At 45.5% G+C, this 18,066-nt stretch overlaps 1 pseudogene; it reads left to right on the top strand.

Moving 5' to 3' along the window:
* Positions 1–12,135: 12,135 nt before the first annotated feature.
* Positions 12,136–17,861, top strand: LOC128941393 (uncharacterized; annotated as a pseudogene).
* The last annotated feature ends 205 nt before the right edge of the window (positions 17,862–18,066 follow it).

Here is an 18,066-nt window from a genome sequence, read left to right as displayed (position 1 = left end):
GATGCCTCTTAGGAGTGATCGAAAAGGAAAAGAAGCGATCTCTCCGGTTGCTGAAGGCGATGACCCGCGGGCGGCAGAATGAAGAACACTCCCCACCTTGTTATGAAGATGTTACTGTCAATACTGTTGATTGAGCATCCTTGCAGTAGGACTGAAGGATGCTCAAAAGGGGGGAAATGTTGGAAAAGAAATGAAATTTAGCAGAATGTGTAATTATAGTTTAGTTATGAGTTGTGTGTGAATTGGTTTGTTAAAAGCAGTTTTGCAGTTTTGTAGCCGTTGATAGTGTGTGTGTTTGGTTTGTGTGTAACTTAGCAGGTAGTCTTAGGAATTTAGTAAATAATTAAACTAGTGCAGGAGAGTAAGAATGCTAACCTGTCTGAAGGCAGCATACAATGCTCTTAGAATAAGATAAGCAGAAGATTTATGATCTTGCCTGTGAACTAAGGAATGTATCACAAGGGAACTGTTTCTTGGAGACTTTGTTGTGAATTGCATGTATAAGAGGGAAGCACCCATATGTGAAATCGGGGGCTTGGGTTTTTGGGACGTGAGTCCCCCAGCACCCCGGGCCCGTAATAAAGCACCCACAAAACTTATCCGAGTTTTGTGTCATTTATAAATCGGGCAACAGGATTGAGTGCACTTGCCGCAAGTTTGCAGCTGATACCAAGCTGAGCAGTGTAGTTGATTCACTTGAGGGAAAGGATGCCATGCAGAGGAACCTTGACAGGCTCAAGGAGTGGGTCCATGTGATTTTTATGAAGTTCAACAAGGCCTGCACCTGAGTCAGGGCAATCCCCAGTATCAATACAGACTGTGGGATGAATGGATTGAAAGCATCCCTGCAGAGAAGCATTGGGGGTACTGGTAGATGAAAAATTGAACATGAGCTGGCAATGTGAGCTTGCAGCCCAGAAAGCCAATGTATCCTGGATGAATCAAAAAAGTGTGGCTAGCAGGTCAAAAGAGGTGATTCTGCCCCTCTACTCTTCTCTGATGCGACTCCACCTGGAGTACTGTGTGCACCTCTGGGGCCCCCAATGCAAGAAAGATGTGGACCTATTAGAGCAGGTCCAGAGCATGATCATTAAAATGGTCAGAGGACTGGAACACCTCTCCTACGAAGAAAGGCAGAGAGTGTTACAGGGCTTGCAAGGGTTTTCAGGATGAAGAGAGAGGCGAGAATGTTGACCTCATGTTCAGAAGGCTTGATTTATTAGTTTATGATATATATATTACATTATGACTATACTACAAAGAATAGAAGGAAAAGTTCTCAGAAGCTAGCTAAGCTAAGAATAGAAAAGGAATCAATAACAAAGGTCTGTGTCCAGGCAGAAAGCAAGAACAGCTCTGCCGTGAGTGGTCAGTAAATCCAAACATCCACCCGAGACCAATGACGGATCCACCTGTTGCATTCCACAGCAGCAGATAACCATTGTTTACATTTTGTTGCTGAGTCCACAGCTTCTCAGAAGGGGGAAAAATCCTAAAGAAAGGATTTTTCACAAAAGATGTCTGTGACAAGAGAGAGCTGGAATTCTTTAGTCTCGAGCTGTCTCTCGGGAGACCTTATTGTGTCTTTTCAATACTTAAAGGCGATTTATAATAAAGACAGACTTTTTACCAGGGCCTTTAGTGATATAAAGATGAGCAATGGCTTTAAACTGTAAGAGGGCAGTTTAGATTAGATATTAGGAAGAAATTCTTTACTGTGAGGGTGGTGAGGCACTAGAAAAGGTTGCCCACAAAATCTGTGGATGCCCCATCACTGGGAAGTGTTCAAGGTCAGTTTGGATAGGGCTTTGAGCAACCTGTCTTGGTGAAAGATGTCCTTGCCCTTGTCAGGGAGGTTGGACTAAATGATCTTCAAAGATGTCCCTTCCAACCCAAATCATTCTGTCAAAAATAGATTAGAAACTGTTGTAAAATAGTTAATAATTGCTAAGCATGTACTGTTAAAAATTTTGTTTATTATATTGTAAAAGGGGTTAAAAGGGTAGTTACAAGAAATACGGTATGCAACGTACCGTATTACACCTAAGTAAAGTGCACACCCCCCCACCCTCCCCCCAAGGCAAAAAACGGAGCCAGCCTGGAAAGAACTGTAAGGGCCAATCAAGCACCTTAACTTTCATGCAAATGAAGGATGCCAACAGAAACCACTCCAAAGAAACAAAAAACAGTATAAAAAGGGGACGTCCGACCCAGTGAATCTGTGTCGCTCCACCTGGAACATCGGGAACATCCCTGCTCAAGAAAGGAAGAAGATCCAGCCAGCACTGTCTCTGCAGCATCCTCATTTGTCAGGAACTCTCCTTCTCGACCCATGGGCCCTCCAAGCTTTAGGCCTTATAATAAATGCTGAAATCACTTTAGCTCCGGGAGTGTGTTCCCATTTATAACAGCTTGGGGACTTTCGCGGGGATACAACCTTGCCCAATCGAGACCGGAAGACGGGAAGGCTGCCTGTCCTCCCCAGATACATGGAGGGACTTTTTGTCAGTATCTGGGAAAAAGGCCTGAGGCACATGAAGCACAGCGGAGCAAGACACTAGTTGGTAAGTATCACCCATCCACCGACGGGGGGGTGGGGGTGGGGGGGGCAAGTGTATGCAGAGCATGTTTGAGGCACGACTGGCAGCCCGAGCGGCTTGGAGCCCCAGAGTGAGTAAGGGCCTCCTAGTACCATGGTTTCGGCTTTCTACGAGGAGATCGGCTGGGAATGGAGGGAAGCGAAAGAGGGAAGACCGAGTGAGGCGCTCCCCCACCCCTCCTTGTTCCAGCACCCAGGCAGGCTACATTAAAGCCTGGCAAGCCATTGTCCCCTGGGTGTGTAGGGGGCAGTGGCAATCTCTAGGGAAGGTGTGAGTGACACACAAACAAGCCATTGATCCCCTGGCATGTGGGGACTGTGGGGAGAGAGTGAGTTACATGCAAATCAGCTTCAGCTCCCTGGGCGTATAGGTGGCAGTGACGAAGGTTTGAGTGACACGCAGATCAGCCTCACAGGTGAACTGTCACCAGAGGCAACCAGATTCAGGGTCCTTTCCCAAGGCCCGGCGGTACTGGAGCCTGGAGAGGCCGACCCCAAGGCCTGGGGGGCTACAGTATCATAGGACTTTTATAGCTCTGTGGCTGTGAGGGGCGGTTATGTGGCCCATTCCTTAGGGTACAGGGAGTGGGAAGTCCAGCTTGAGCAAGGTGCGGAGGTCCGAACCCCTGACTCTGAGGCTACCTCTAGGGAAGAGGGATAACCAAAACTCGGGGGAGGTGGAAGGGGTCAGGGTGGGGGCCTACACGGACCAGTGATTCTCTGGCAACAGGGTTCCACTTTGTGTAAGTCTATGAGGTTTGCTAACATTTCCTTCCTCTGTCCAATAAAAGAAAAGGTCAGCGGGGAAACTTAGGGTGTCGGTACTCAAGGGCTCTGGAGTGTTGAAAAAAGTACCTACATAAGTCCAAGTGGGCGAGGCACCAAGAGCCAAAAACTTGGCTAAGCAGAAGTAGAGAAGTATGAATGAACAGGCCTGAGGGTGTGAAAGAATGTGTGTGTGAGTGCCAAAGAGTAAGTGCTCCTTAGATAAAACACCAGATAAGAGTGCCCAGGGACACCAAAGTTGATTGTTGAGGGCAAGGAGACCTGTTGCATAAACAGAAAGAGATTAAAAGTAGCTAATTTAAATTCAGAGGAGAACTCTCTTTTAAGTTAAAAAAAAAAAAAAAAAGAGAGTAAGACAGAACTTTTAAAAGGGCCAGTAACAGTAAGCAGTTTTATTTACCGGCTTGAAAGCTTACAGTAACTTAAAAGTCACCATGGGTCAGAGCCACAGAAGATGAGGAGAGCGAGCAAGGAAAAAGAATAAGAATATTCCTCCTGGTAGCACCCTTGGTGATATACTGGATGACTGGAATAAGTGGGAAACAACTAAAAAGTTAGATTAAGTGAGGATGATTTATTATTGTGTGGAACATTGGCTAAAGAGAAAATTACAACAAAAATCTTCAAAGTAACCCTGGTATGGAAGTAGAGATAAGTGATTATGTAATTTATTATATCAGCAAGTGCGTAACCAAGAAAACCCTAATTCCGAAGAAGTAGAGTATGTTACTTCCTGGGTCAAATTCTTAGAAGGAAATTCTAAGATATACATACTAAAAAAGGATAAAGAGCAGAAATCAGAGGAAAAGGATAAAGAAAACAAGGGAATTATTCAAAAGAGGCGGTGTCCAGGTTTAGAGCAAATTTGGGGCAGAATTCCCCACAGGAGCTCCGGTGGGAAAACAGATCCAAATCAGCCCCTCCCCCCAACTGGTCTGGGAGAAAAAAAATACCTCCTTGGAGAAAGGTGGAAAAAAACTGTTTATTAAACAATAAAACCAAAACAACATCAAACAATAAAATCCCTTGCCACTCCAAAAGAGATGACAAACTGAGAAAGTCCCTCCCCGGGTTGCGGTTCAGCTCACTCTGTCTCTGGTGAGTCCCTCCGGTGCTGGAAATATCATAGGCCAGGCCTGGCCTGGTGGGCCGCAGGCACAGCTGCCGGTGCTCCCCTGGGTGTTCAGTCCAGAGCAGGTTTCAAGAGGTCCAAAAAAAAAGAAAAAAAACCAAAAGTCCAGGGAACTTCTTTGCCTCAGCTAGCTAACACTAACTAAAAAGCAAAAAAGAACTCTGTCCTGCTGTCTGTGCATCCGCAGACAACACAGTTCAGGAGAAGGAATGTGGAGGAGTGGAGTACAGTGTCTGAAAACAAACTGCGCGCTTCTTCTCTCCCCCCCTTCACTCTCTGGAACACTCTTAAAGGTGCAAAACGTATTATTCAACATAAACAGAATGATATGATTGGGGATAAAAGCATCATATAGTCAACCCAGGACAGGTGGGATCCCCTTGATTATGTAGCCCCACCAACTCTTCCTCCAAACTATCAAGCCACCCCCCCTCCACTTAATATCCAGACTCCTGCTTCTCAAAACCTACCTTTATCGCCTCCAATGATCCCCACCTCTCCTCTATCTCCTCAGAGAATCTCCATGTAATTTTTACCTCCAACAACTCCACTCCCTCATATATATCCACCCCTTGATGCTTTTCCCCCACTGCCCCCTACACCCACTAACCTGCCGCTTGCTCAACCTGTAAATCAAAATACAACTCCTTTCCCTGAGAAAAAAACTCTGGATATATCCTCCAACCTAACAACTGTACCCTCCCACAATGATAGCAAAGAATTCATGAGACAGTCAAATGACCCTTTAGATGCTGGCTCTTACGGTAATACCAGATCGAAAAGTGGTGTAAGGCCAGAGATGAATCCTGACAAGCTGTTTCCCCTGAGGGAAGTTCCACTAGGTAGGGGGATAGGACGAATAGGTTTTGTAAATGCACCCCTGACAGCCTCTGAAGTAAGAACATTCAAAAAGGAGCTGGTAAGCCTGGTAGATCATCCAATTGGGACAGCACAGCAAATAGATCAATTCCTGGGTCCCAATATATATACCTGGGGGAAGCTGCATTCTATTATGAATATCCTCTCCTCCCCAGAGGAGATACGCCTCATAAGATCATCAGGGATAAAGATCTGGGAGAAGGACAACTGCACTGGACTCCTGGGTGAGCAAAAACTCTAATTATAAGAGGCATAAAAGAATCTGTACCCAAAAGCAGCAATACCAAATTGGCATTTGATGGGGATCAGGAAAAGAATGAGTCCCCGGGAGCATGACTAGATCGATTAAAATGAAATTTTCAGTTACATTCCAACATTGATCTTGATTGACCAGAGGGCCAAGTATTATTAAAAGTACAGTTTGTTACCAAAGCTTGGCCTGACATTAGAGGAAAATTAGAAAAAATTGGAAGACTGGCAAGGGGAATTAACGATCTGTTAAGGGAAGCTCTAAAACTTTATTTAAGGAGAGTTGAGGAGAAGAACAGAACAAAAGCAAAAATTGTGGTGGCAGTAGCAAGAGAAAGTGTAGGAGTGGGAAGAAGGGAGCCAAAAGGGGAAGCAGAAAATAAAGGGAAGCTGGGTAAATGGAAAAGATTATGTGTATTGCTATTACTGCAGCAAAAAAGGGCACGTTAAGCTGTCCTGCAAAAAATTACAAATGGATGAAGCAATTGAGAAAGAACAGGACACCCTGGAGAAGATTCTGAGAGGAGATGATTATTAGGGGTGTCAGAGGCTCTACGCTCTGGGGGATGAGATCAGACACCAGATAGAGCCCCTGGTAAACTTAGAAATTGGCCCCCAGAGTGAAGAATATCAGATTTTAATGCCTAAGAGATGATAACAATGGTACTTAAGAGAGACAAAAGATGCAGTCAAGGAGGAGGAGGAGGAGTGCAGCTCTCTGTACTTTCTTAGCTGAGGGGCTTTCTCTTGGGAAGGGCAGACAAACTGCGTGATTTTGGTTGGGGAGTGAGGGGCTGGGCTCTGCTCCTCTCTCTCATTATTGGGACCAGAGGAGGAGACGGTGCTGTTGCTGCTGTGGGGAGAATTCAATGCCACTGCAGAGTTCTGTCCTTTGCTGCTTCTTTACTGTGGATGAGCCTTTGCTCGTAAAAGCAGCTATTGAACTGGGACCTTATTAACACCTGACCTCACTGGGAAGGACCCTCACCATCTACTCTAGAGCCCCAGGGGAAAACCCAGGAGCCTGAGCCTTGAGTCCCTCCTAGGGAGCATCTCACAGCTGTTTGCGGGATTCCAGCTGCCGCTGCCCAGCCTCGCTGCTTTTCTTCTGCTGCTTCAGGTTTTTTGCTGCACTTTAACTCAACTTTCTGTGTCCACCCAAACCCCCACGGCTCCTGCTATGGCTGCAGAGTTTCTTCTACATTGTTTTTGCCACTACAGGGTCTGCTTGCCTCTGCCATTCCAGCTTGCTGCTCTGAGGTTCCTGCCATAGTCCATTTTTCCATCCAGAGGGGCACCAGGATTGGCTGCTCCTGTGGGTTTGTAAAGGAAGCCCCTTTTCTATCTCTTCTGCCAGCTCACCTGCCATTACTCACATGGAGAGATGGCAGAGATGGTTGAGCTCATGCCACAGCACCCCCTTGCAGCCGCAGGGGGATCATAATACCTACCCTGCCCATCAGGAGCCAACAGCATCCCTGCCGACTGTGACCATAACTACACCAAAGGGGAAAGTGCTTGACAGCTGAGAGAAGGCTGTTGTTGAGTTTCTGTTTTTTTTCTGTTTGTTGTTGCTGCTGGTGGTGATGCTTGCTTTCCTTGTTATACATATATATATACACTAGTAAAGAACTGCTATTCCTTTTACCATACTCTGAAAGTCCTGTAATTTCAAAGTTATGATAATTTGGAGGGAAGGGAGTAATTTTTTCCATTCCACAGGTGTCAGAATGCATGTCTGGTAAGCTGTTCGGATCCAATCCGGCTAGCTATGGACCTCAGCTCACACGATCTTACATAGGACAAAAGGCAAAAGACGTGAAGTGCTCTTCTCCACGTGGGGACAAATGTCCTAAGTTTATTTCCTTGATAGGAGACACCACATGGTCCAGGTGACTCCTCAGATGGAAAAGAGGGCATTGCCTTCTCCTGGGGGGGGGGGGGGGGGGGTGTGATTTTGAGCTGAGGGGAAGGGGGGAAGAGGATGGGGGCAACAGCCAACGGGATACAAGCGAGGAGGGGCGAGGGGAGGGGTAAACCAGAAAGAGACCGCCAACACTAATGGGGGGGGGGGAGAGAGGAGATAACCATGTGGTGATAGCATACAAATAATATGAACAGTGCAAATTACCAAACACCCAGTGCAAATAACTAAATAACTATTTAGTGAAATACCACACAAGGGAGGTTCCCACCTTCCTTGGCAGACATCTGTCTTTCAAACCAAGACAATACCTTTCTGCAGGGTTGCACTCCAACCTTTGTCCCCCAGTCTATGTGTACATCCTGGATAACACCATTCCAGGTGCGGAATCTGGCATTTGTCCTTGTTTAATTTCATAAGGCTAGCAATTGCACAGCACTCTAATCTATCAAGATCTCTCAGTAAGGTCTCTCTACCTTTGAGGGAATTGACTTCTCTTAATTTAGTATCATCAACAAACTTAGTGTGTACTCAATTTCTACATCCAGGTCATTGATAAAAGCATTGAAGAGAACTGACTCTAAAATTGAGCCCTGTGGAACACCACTAAGTGACTGGCTGCCAGCCAGATGTTGCCCCATTTACTAGAACTCTTTGAGCCTGACTCTTCAGCCAATTGTCCACCCATTGTACTGTGTGTGTGTCTAGCTGTATGCTGAACATTTAGTCCAGAAGGATACTGTCATGGGTTGATGCTGGCCAGATGCCAGGTACCCATGAAAACCACTCGCTCCCCTCTGCAGCCAGACAGAGAAGAGAAAATATCAGGAAGGGTTCCTGGGTTGATACACTGTTGGAACCCATGAATCATGATTTTAAAGGGTTAAGATTTTAGCTGAGGGTTAGAACCAATTCATATTGAAGTTAGATATACCAAGGATAGGTTAATTATTATTAGATGCTTAAGCTAAAGCTAATTGTTATATTATGAGCTTATTTGTAGAAGGAAGTGGAGCAAGTGAACCATTATAGGAACATACTGAAACCAGTAGAACAATGCCCAGCACCTGGAATCTATGTCAATCCATCATGAAGCAGGGGGCCTTGGATTGTGCCAGAGGGTCACAGAGACCTGACGAAGATGTTCCTGACTTCATCCCTGGGACCACTCACCCAATTCAAGACCACTGACCCAATTCGAGAGAAGAACTGTGTACATGTAAAAGACTAATAATCTCATTTTAATACAAAGCGAGGATGGGAGGTGCTGGGGTTGTGCATATGTATTATTTTGGGAAATAGAGAGAAGGTAAAAATCCTTGTACGGTGTGGTCACGCATTTCGGGAATGACCCCCTGTACCTCCCGCTGACATAATAAACATACCACTTTCTAACTTTGACTAGTTAGAGAGTCTTTGCGATTTTTGGTTTTAAAAATTCACCCAGGGCACAGGGAATATTTCTCTGCCTGTCCTGAGATGTCCTGATCTTCAGGAGAACACTGCTTTTAACCTTCATCCATGAAGAAAGCTTCCAAGACTTTGGGATGAATTAGAAACTATGAGTGTGTGAAATAGATAGTAGTATAGTTTATCATGTTGGAAAAGAAATGAAATTTAGCAGAATGTGTAATTATAGTTTAGTTATGAGTTGTGTGTGAATTGGTTTGTTAAAAGCAGTTTTTCAGTTTTGTAGCTGTTGATAGTGTGTGTGTTGGGTTTGCGTGTAACCTAGCAGGTAGTCTTAGGAATTTAATAAATAATTAAACTAGTGCAGGAAAGTAAGAATGCTAACCTGTCTGAAGGCAGCATACAATGCTCTTAGAATAAGATAAGCAGAAGATTTATGATCTTGCTTGTGAACTAAGGAATGTATCACAAGAGGTCTGTGATTAGGCAAGAGGAATGGGGAATTTTTTCTTGGAGACTAGGCAAGGGAAAGGGGAACTGTTTCTTGGAGACTTTGTTGTGAATCGCATGTATAAGAGGGAAGCACCCATACGTGAAATCGGGGGCTCGGGTTTTTGGGACGTGAGTCCCCCCAGCTCCCCGGGCCCGTAATAAAGCACCCACAAAACTTGTCCGAGTTTTGTGTCATTTATCAATCGGGCAACAGTTTTTCTGGCGACCGCGGCAGGACTCCGAGGGCAGCCGGGGCGGTTCCACGTCTCGATCCACTCCAAGCCGGCACCGAGCACTTCGGTCGTACCTGACCCCCGCGCCTGTCGGACAAACTGCATCAAGGTAAGCCCGAAGGTGCTTTATATTGGAAAAAGGTGATAATTGGATTTGGATTTGGTGGTTGGTAAAAAAAGCCTAGGCTCCGGCCATAAGACGTCTAAGGACGCAGGACCGGAACTCGCCTCCTGTATTTTTTTTGGGAAGGACGGCGAGAAGGTATATTGGTTTAAGGTGTATTGGTTTACTGGGACTAAAGGTGGAATTAAAGGCTGTAATATGATGCCTTTTAAAACTATCAAAACCTTAGTGCAAGCCAATGGTAAAATACCTGGAAATACACCATTAGGTTGTATATTCAAACGATGGAAAAGTGAGGGGTATTATCAAGAATTGGATAAAAGTAAAATGATAGATTATTGTAATCATTGGTGGCCTGAATATGAGAGTGGGCAAGCGGGATGGCCGGTGAATGGTACACTGGAATTGAGGATAATGGAATCTTTGATGCAATTTTTAAGGAGAAATGAGAAATGGGATGAAATACCATATTTAGATTTGTTCTTTGTTTTACACCGGAAAGACGAATGGCAAAAGGAGTGTCGTATTTTGGTTTTAGAAGTGATTGATGAAAGGGAGTGTGTGAGAGGTAAAGAAAGAAAGGAGCGTAATTTGCATCCTTCAACTGAGGAAGATTTGTCTTATTGTATAGCATGCCCGAGGGCTCCAGTTGCTCCTAATCTGCCCCCTGCTCCCCCTGCGGATGTAGCTATAAAAACGGGATCTAGTGAGAGTGATAGTGATGGTGGTGATGGTGAAAAGAATGAGAGTGTTAAAAGAACTCCGTTAGCAGGGCGGACTTGCAAGGGGAGGAAGGGGCAGAAGGGGCCACAGTTAATCATGCCGTTAAGGGAAGCTGTGGGACCACAGGGAGAAAGGATACTTATAAAGGTGCCTTTCTCCCCTGGGGATTTGGTAATATGGAAGCAATCAGCGGGGAGTTATCGGGAGGATCCTGAAAGGGTGGCAAGGGTGGTTAAAATGGTAATAAAGACTCAGAATCCAGACTGGAATGATTTACAGGTATTATTAGATACTATAATGGATTCCACGGAAAAGGAAATGGTTATTAGAGCCACTAGAGAAAAGGCTCGTGAGGAGATACGGTTGAGACAACTAAATGAAACAGTTGATGAATTGGTACCTAGTGAGGAACCAAGGTGGGACCCAAACTCTACGGGAGGAATAAGGGCTGTAAAACGATATCAGGAATTGTTGGTGGAAGGAATTAGGACAGGAATACCTAAGACTATGAACTGGTCTAAGCTGTATTCGGTCAAGCAGGACAAGAATGAGTCTCCGTCTGCCTTTTTAGAACGATTAAAAGACATGGCTCGGAAGTTTACTAATTTAGATGTAGAGGATCAATCAGGAAAACTTCAATTGGCATTGTTGTTTATGGGGCAATCACAAGAGGATCTTAGGAAAAAGTTACAAAAGCTGGAAGGAGAGGACACTCGAAGTTTGGATAAAATGTTGGAGGTAGCGTGGAAGGTATAGAACAACAGGTAAAAAGAAACTGCAAAAAGACAACAAGCTAGTATTCTGGCTGTAATGCAACCGACAGGGGCAGGAGGAAGACCCATTAGGGGTCGAGGTCGGGGAGGAGCTAATCGCAAACAGAGGGGGCTGGCAAGAGGTCGGGGAGGATTTGGGTTTGCACCTAACATGGGGAGGTTGGATCCAAACCAGTGTGCGTTTTGCCGACAATTGGGACACTGGAAAAATGAATGCCCGGTTAGAGGAGGTATGGGCATGGGAAACATAGGATTAAGGACAGGTCCAATGGGGAATGCTCCTGTGGGAGGATTCACGGGAGGACCAGCAGAAGTCGCTCAAGCACTAGTTTTGGGAAACTATCAGAATCAAAGCTGACTAGACCGGGATTTGAGGGTAGTTTTAGAGATAGATGGAAAGGATCAAGAATTTATGGTAGACACGGGAGCCACATATTCTGTACTTAATAGACGATTGGGACCTTTGAGTGACACAATGGTACAGGTGGTGGGGGCAACAGGGAAGCTAGAGGAACAACCATTTTTACAACCTTTAAATCTTAGGTTTGGGGGGAAGGAATTAGATCACCAATTTTTGTATATGCCAAATTGCCCCACACCCCTTCTTGGCAGAGACCTGTTGTCCCGACTTAATGTGAAAATATTTGAGGAGGGAAGGGTGAAATTGGAAATACCTGAGGAACAAATAGCAGGCATTTTTGTGATCAAGGAAGTGGATGCCTCTCCTATTCCAGAAGTAATTGAGCAGGCTGTAGTACCCTGGGCATGGGAGTCAGGGATCCCCGGAAAATCTAAAGCTGCGCAGCCAGTAAAGGTGGAACTAAAGGAAGGGGCCCAACCAGTGAGGGTAAAGCAATACCCCTTGAAGCTTGAGGCAAGGAGGGGAGTAGCCCCATTAATTAAACAATTTTTGGCTCAAGGAATATTACAGGAATGTGAATCGGAGTATAATACTCCAATTTTTCCAGTAAAGAAACCTAATGGTAAGTACCGTTTGGTACAGGACTTAAGGGCTATTAATGAAATAGTGAAAGACATACATCCAGTTGTTGCTAATCCTTATACCTTGTTAACATCTGTATCAGAGGAGTTTAAATGGTTCTCAGTGATTGACCTTAAAGATGCCTTCTTCTGCATCCCACTGGCCGTAGAGAGTAGGAAATATTTTGCCTTTGAGTGGGAGAGTCCTGATTCTGGGAGAAAGAAGCAGCTTACGTGGACGAGACTCCCAAAGGGATTTAAAAACAGCCCTACTATTTTTGGAAGTTAACTGGCCAAGGAGCTGGAGGAATGGAAGATAACCCAGGTAACAATATCCCCATCCTTGTACGTAGTCCTGCAGTACGTGGACGACATTTTTCTGGGTACCAAGGAAAGGGAAATGTGTGTGGAATTAACAATTAAATTACTCAACATGCTGGGCCAAGCAGGGTATCGGGTTTCTAAGGAAAAAGCTCAATTGGTCAAAAATAGTGTTATTTATCTCGGTTGTGAGATCACACAAGGGCAGAGATGTTTGGGAGTAAACCGAATAGAGGCAATATGTGCTATTCCTTTGCCTCGTAACCATCAGGAATTGAGATCTTTTCTAGGAATGGTGGGATGGTGTCGACTGTGGATCATGAATTTCGGTCTCCTAGCCAAGCCACTGTATGAGGCCTTGAAGCAGCATCGGCTGGAGTGGACAACACAGCAAAATAAGGCCTTCCAGGAATTGAAGCAGGCACTAAAGGAGGCCCCAGCCCTAGGACTCCCTGACCTGACCAAGGAATTCCAGTTGTACGTGAATGAGAGGCAAAAACTGGCATTGGGGGTCCTCACCCAGAAGGTGGGATCCTGGAAGAGGCCAGTGGGATACTTCTCTAAACAACTGGATTCGGTAAGTTCCGGGTGGCCCTCGTGTTTACGAGCCGTGGCGGCAACAATAATTCTTATTCAAGAGGCCCGGAAATTGACTTTGGGGGCAAAAATGAAAGTCTTTGTTCCCCATATGGTCATGGCCATTTTGGAGCAAAAGGAGGGTCACTGGCTATCATCCAGTCGAATGTTGCAATACCAGGCCATCCTGAGAGAACAGGATGATATTGAAATAAGGACTACTAATCATGTTAATCCAGCAGAATTTTTACGCAGTGACCAGGAGGCTGGGGGACTGGTGCACGATTGCGTAGAGGTAATTGAACAAGTATATGCCAGCAGACCCGACCTAAAGGATGAACCATTGGAAGACCCTGAATGGGAACTATACACTGATGGATCCAGTTTTGTCGAGAATGGCACTTGCTATGCCGGGTATGCAGTGGTAACATTGGATCAGGTAATAGAGGCAAAGGCTTTGTTACCTGGAACTTCGGCCCAGAAGGCAGAGGTGATTGGACTCACCAGAGCCCTGTATTTGAGCAAGGACAAAAGGGTTAATATCTGGACAGATTCTTTTTCCTTGCGACCATCCCTAACCCTAGGTTTGTTTACCTTCCTTCGATTAGGGTTAGGGTGACGTCTAGGGGTAAGCTTTTTTAAACATGGAAGCCCTGAGTTGCACACACACTGCAGCTGCGCTAGGCATCCCAAGGGGAGCGCAAAAGTTTCACAACATGCCTGCCTCCACCGCTTTTTCCTTGGGACCATCCTGAAAACTATGCTGATTTTCCTGCCTCCAGTTAGGGCTAGGGTTAGGGTTTTTTAAACCAGGAAGCCCTGAGCTCAAGGAACAGTGCAGCTGCAACAGGCATCCAAGGGGTAGCGCAAAAGTGCCTCAACATGGCTACCGCTACAGTTTTTTCCTTTGGACCATGGCTAACACAATGCTGATTTACCTTTCTAGGTTTAAGGTTGCACGTAGAGAAAGGTTTTTTTAAACCAGGAAGCCCTGAGCTCCAGGCACACTGCAGCTGCGAAAGGCATCCCAAGGGGAGGGCAAAGTTCCACAACATGGCTGCTTTCACAGATTTTTCCTTGGAACCATCACAAAACCTAGTCTGATTTACCTTCCTAGGGTGAGGGTTAGGGTTACGCCTAGGGTTAGAGTTTCTTAAACCTGGACGCCCTGAGCTCCAGGCACAGTGCAGCTGCGAGAGGCTTTCCACAGGGAATGCAAATGTGCCACAACATGGCTGCCTCCACCACTTTTTCCTTGGGACCATCCCCATCCCAAACTTTAGGCTGATTTACCTGCCTCACTTTAGGGGTAGGCCTTTGCCTAGGGTTAGGGTTTTTTAAACCTGGACGCCCTGAGCTCCAGGCACACTGAAGCTGCAAAAGGCATCCCAAGGGAAATGCAAAAATGCCAAAACCTGGCTGCCTCCACCACTTTTTCCTTGGGACCATGCCTAACCTCAGGCTGATATACCTGCCTAGTGTCAGGGATAGGGTTACGCCTAGGGTCAGGGTATTTTGAACCAGGAAGCCCTGAGCTCTAGGAACACTGCAGCTTTAAAAGGCATCCCAAGGTGTGCGCAAGAGTGCTACAACGTGCTGCCTCCACCGCTTTTTCCTTGGGACCATCCCTAACCCTAAGCTGATTTCCATGCCTAGGGTTAGTGGTCGGGTTAGGGTTTTTTAAACCAAGCAGCCCTAAACTCCAGGCACACTTAAGCTGCAAATGGCAACCCAAGAAGAATGCAAAAGTGCCAAAACATGGCTGCCACCACCACTTTTTCTTTGGGACCATCCTTAATCTCCGGCTGATATACCTGCCTGGCGTCAGGGTTAGGGTTACGCCTAGGGTCAGGGCCTTTTAAACCAGGAAGCCCTGAGCTCCAGGAACACTGCAGCTGTGAAAGGCATCCCAAGGAGAAAGCTAAAGTGCCAAAACATTGCTGCCTCCACCACTTTTTCCTTGGGACCATCCCTAAACCTAGGCTGATTTACCTGCCTCCAGTTTGGGCTAGGGTTAGGGGTTTTTGAACCAGGAAGCCCTGAGCTCCAGGCACACTGCAGCTGTGAAAGGCATCCCAAGGTGAGGGCAAAAGTGCCGCAACATGCCTGCCTCCACCGCCTTTTCCTTTGGACAATCCGTAACCCTCGGCTGATTTACCTGCCTCCAGTTTGTGCTAGGGTTAGGGGTTTTTAAACCAGGAAGTCCTAAACTCCAGGCACACTCCCGCTGCGAAAGGCATCCTAAGGGGAGCGCAAAAGTGCCACAACATGGCTGCCTCTACCGCTTTTTCCTTGGGACCATCCGTAGCCCTAGGCTGATTTATCTGCCTAGGGTTAGGGTTAGGGTTTTTCCTAGCTTTAGGCTTTCTTAAACCAGGAAGCCCTGAGCTCAAAGCACACTGCAGCTGCGCTAGGCATCCCAAGGGGAGCGCAAAAGTTCCACAACATTCCTGCCTCCACCGCTTTTTCCTTGGGACCATCCGTAGCCCTAGGCTGATTTACCTGCCTAGGGTTAGGGTTAGGGTTAGGGTTAAGGTTAGCATTATGGTTAGGTTTAGGGTTAGGGTTAGGGTTAGGGTTAGACCTAGGGCTAGGGCTAGGGCTAGGGCTAGTGCTAGGCTTTTTTAAACCAGGAAGTGACCAATTGTGTTTACACCTCCATGCAGTTTGAAATGTTTTAAACCAGAAGGTTGAAATATGTTTGACAGACTCTAGTATGTTAAAATATGAAGCAATCCTTATAAACAGTTATGACCTGACACTAGAAGTAAGCAGAAGTTTAAATCCAGCTGAATTCTTATATGGAGAACCAGTAAGTAACCTAATATAAACCTAATATATAATTGTTTAGAAATTATCCAATACCAAATTAAAGTTCAGGAAGATCTTGACAAACAAGACCTTTCAGAAGAGGAAACAATCTATGTGGATGGTTCCTCCAGATGTCTACAAGTAAAAAGTATGTCCGGGTATGCAGTAGTTGATGGAAAAAACATGCAAACTATTGAAAAAGGAAAATTACCTTCCAACTGGTCAGCTCAAACTTGTGAATTATTTGCTCTAAAAAGAGCACTGGAATATTTAGCACACAAGAAAGGGACTATATATACTGATTCAAGGTATGCCTTTGGAGTAGTACATACCTTTGGAAAAATTTGGGAAGAAAGGGGATTACTTAATTCAAGAGGAAAGTAATTAGTACATGAGGGACTCATTTTAGAGGTTTTAGAGGCAATAAAATTACCTGAAGAGATAGCTGTAGTACATATTAAGGGACACCAAAAGGGAATGACCCCAGAAATAAAAGGAAATAATTTGGCAGATCAAGAAGCTAAAGATGCAGCAGAAAAAGGGGCAGAAAGGGTTATGTTAATTTTGACCCCAAATAAGGAAAAATTGGAAATTCCAAAGTTTAGTGAAGCCAAGAAAAAAGAATTAAACAAGATAGGAGGAGAGCAAGATGAACCTAGGAAATGGAAACTTCCTGATGGAAGACATTTACTTAATAAACCACATACTAGGGAATATTAGAAGACATGCATCAGAAACCCACTGGGGTACCCAGGCTTTGTGTAATCACTTTTAAAAGAACTATGGGTGTATTGGTATTGGAATAGGAATCCCAATATTACCAGGTAGATTGTGCCTGGGCCAGTCTGACCCTTGCTGCTAGGCCAAAGGCGGCAACTGTGGTGTATCACCCCAGAGATACCTTTAGCTTGCTGGTGGTTGCAACTGGGCAGCTGAACAAGTCCAGGCTTGGTAGGAACTCCGTTTACCTCAGGAGGAAGGCTTCAGGCGAACGGTGAGGAGGAAAAGGAGATGGATTCTGCCGGAGGGTTATATCCAGAGCTTTATTCCATGGTTACAGAGGTCTGAATAGTAGTAACAGCTCCAACAGAATCCCAACCGCATGGCTTGATTGACCTTTTAAGCTCCCGGGGGAGGAGGAGGGAAAGGACAGGTGAGCTACCAAACAGGTGGGAGGGGCAGGGTCTCAGTGGAGGATGACACCTAGACAGGCCAATGACCTCTGGGCGTAGGGGCATCTTTTAAACTTGACCAACCACACGACGACCTTCCTGGAATGTTAAGCCTGATTGACAGGACTCACTCAGCAAGGGGGAGAGGGGGAAGGGAGAGAGGTATAGGCACACATGGGAAGGGACCTGGAAGTCTAAAACAGGATATGACAACGTACCGCAACATCTTGGGATTTTTGGATTAGCAAAGCAAGTAACTGAACGATGTATAACTTGCCAAAAGATGAATGAAAAGGTGATGTGAAAAACAACATTAGGAGGTCGTGAGTTAGCTCTTTGACCATTTCAAAGTATCCAAGTAGATTTTACTGAGCTTCCTCAAGTACAAAGATGCAAGTATTTATTAGTAATGACAGACCATCTAAATCATTGGGTGGAAGCAGTTCCCACTGTCAAAGCCACAGCCAATGTGGCATGCAAAACCCTTTTGGAACAGATTATTCCCAGCTATGGAATGGTTAATAGGATAGACTCAGACAGAGGAACGCATTTTACGTCAAAACGATTGCAACAAATAAGCCTTGGAGATAAAATGGGAGTTACACGCGCCATGGCATCCACAGAGTTCGGGCCAGGTAGAGAGGATGAACCAGACTTTAAAGAGAACTTTGACTAATTATAGTTGAAACCCGAATGTCATGGGTACAATGCCTACCTTTAGCCTTACTGAGGATCCGAACATAACCCAGGTCAGACATGGGAGTGTCACCTTATGAGATGATGTTTGGGTTACCTTTTCTGACCACCCAACATGAAAATGCTACCTATGAAGTAGGGGAAATGAGTGTTAAAGGATATGAAAACACCATTGGAAAAACTCT

Source organism: Melozone crissalis, unplaced genomic scaffold (assembly GCF_028551555.1).
Source record: "Melozone crissalis strain CALT ecotype California unplaced genomic scaffold, PUWL_Pcris_2 ptg000035l_1, whole genome shotgun sequence".
In the NCBI taxonomy this organism is placed as follows: domain Eukaryota; kingdom Metazoa; phylum Chordata; class Aves; order Passeriformes; family Passerellidae; genus Melozone; species Melozone crissalis.
Note: the sequence above shows the minus strand (reverse complement) of the source record. Positions and strands in the feature narration are given on the sequence as shown.